General features: G+C 50.2%; 1 pseudogene; it reads right to left on the bottom strand.

The window, feature by feature from the left end:
• Positions 1–261: 261 nt before the first annotated feature.
• Positions 262–1,569, bottom strand: LOC138804613 (chromobox protein homolog 3 pseudogene; annotated as a pseudogene).
• Positions 1,570–2,289: the final 720 nt, after the last annotated feature.

The raw sequence follows: 2,289 nt of genomic DNA on the forward strand, positions 1-2,289 counted from the left end.
TACTCAGAAGGCTCGGATCTGAGGATTGTGATTCAAAGCCAGCCCCACGAGAAAAGTCTGCTCCAATGAACTACTCAGAAAAAGCTCAAAGTGGCTCTGTGGCTCAGGTGGTAATGTGCTAGCCTAGTGGCTCAGGGACAGCACCCATGTCTCCAGTTCAAGCCCCAGGATTGGCAGATAATAATAATAATAGGTTATTTACATCATTAATCTCCTAGAAGTTGTTTTTGTATATATGTATTTTTAATGAATATACATATATATATAATAATCAATGGAAACAATTACTGTGTTTCATCTTCCATTCCAATTTAGTCTCTGTTGATAAAAAGCAATTACAACTTGAGGGCATTTAACATTAGCCTCTTTTGCCAGCACCAACTCAGCGTCATCTAAATTTCTCCACTTCATGAGGAACATCAGTTCTCCACCAATATCTGTGACACCAATTATTTGTTCAGGCTCAAGACCCCTAGCAAAGCCATTTTTATCGTCACATTCACTGGCGGATGAACCAGTTTCTTCAGAGTTTATGAAGGCCGTGATTAAGTCAGCACAATGTAAATTTTCTTCCGGCTCCCAGGTATTCTCGGCGTCTGAATACCCCTTCCATTTCAGGAGATACTCCACCCTGTGATAGTGCACACGTCGGCCCACTACCTTCTCCACTTCAAACTCTTCGGGCACTTCTTCAGCTTTTCTAGACTTGCCGTTCTGTTTCTTTCTTCCTTTCGGTATTGCAGATTTCTTGGGGGCCATTTTCTAATTGCGGATTTGAAGAGCGCTTACTAACCACCGCAGAGACCCTTCGGCGACCCTGGCCGACGGAACCTCCAATGGGGAGATGTGGTCACTTGCTTTGTACGGTTAAGTCCTCTCCTTGGGCAATTTTAACTCATGTTGAATTGCTGCAGGCAACGTTAGAATACCGAATACCGTCTGCTCTTGGGTTCCATCTGGTGCCGGTGGCTCACACCTATTACCTTCTGGGGAGGCTGAGCTCTGGTGGCTCTGGATCTGAGGCAAGCCCGGGTGGAGAGGGTGAGGGGGGTGGGCAGTGGGGTGGGCGGCGTGGCTCAAGGGCCAGAGCACCGGGCCAGCAAGCCTGGGGCGGGGACCAGACGCCACGCACCAGCGGCTACGGAGTGATAGCAGACTTACAGAGTCCCCTGCGGTGTGCTAGGGCTCCGCCGGCCGCAGGTCCCCCGGTTCCTCTGACAGTCTACCCACCACGGGTCCAGACTCAGGCCCGCCGCCCGGCCGAGCTTCCGGGACCTCCTGGCTTCCAGCGAGGGCTAACAGGGGAGCATCGTTACCCGGCACGTTGAAGGGCGGAGGCCTTGGGGGCGTCTTCCGGGGACCAACGGGCCACCCGGGCTCGGGACTGGGCGGCAGCGTGGCCAAGGCCGCTGGGCCGCGCCTGGTCCTCCGCAGTCCTGCCGGGGGGAGCCCTCCAGAGGCTTTAGAACGTGGCTCTTGAGCTCTGCTCGCAAAGACGCATCGGTGGCCTCTCTCCTCCACCTGCCCGCGTCTTCGAAGGCCCAACTGAAGATCCGAACCCTCGGATCAGAACGCGCTCACCGCCGCGCGGGGATGTGCCAGCGCTGCCCGGGGCTGGCGGTTAGGGTTCGGTCAGCTCCACAGATGGGGCGCCTCGAACCCACAAGTCCCTGAGTCCACACCCTTTGTACGACTACTGGGCTTTCACAAGTTGATTCAGCCACCAAGGTGAAGGGCCTCGGGTCTTTAGCTGTGGACACCTAAGCACCACCCAAGCCTGTACTGTTCGTCTCTCTGCTCTTGTTATTAGAGCCCATAGGACATGATTCTATCTTCAGATAAAAGAGGGAGAATACACTAGCCCAGCAGTGAAGACATGGAAACACTTGCTGCTTAGAATACACAAACTGAAGATCTTGTACTGGTTACTCGTGAACTCTCTGGGTGTGTATGGTAAGACAATGTCATTTCCTTCACTATGTTTATTTTCCTTTTGTCAGTGAGGACAAAGGGGAAAGAAATTATCTGGAAGAATAAGCTCAGTGGAACACTAATCTTCCAGTTTATACATGCACAAGAAATTGCAATGTCTCTAACAAGATCCGTTAAATGTCACATAGGTCTGTGTCTCCTTGGTGGTCAGTCTTAATTACCAATACATATAAAACACCAAAAATCAGTGTTATAATAAATACAATCATAGATGACTATTGGTCTTTGATTAAATTATGTTAGAAATAATTCTATGATATTTGACTCTTGAGTAATACATTTTTCTAAAGATTGCTT

This window comes from Dipodomys merriami, unplaced genomic scaffold (assembly GCF_024711535.1).
Source record: "Dipodomys merriami isolate MVZ:Mamm:240054 unplaced genomic scaffold, mDipMer1.0.p SCAF_10, whole genome shotgun sequence".
Classification (NCBI taxonomy): Eukaryota; Metazoa; Chordata; class Mammalia; order Rodentia; family Heteromyidae; genus Dipodomys; species Dipodomys merriami.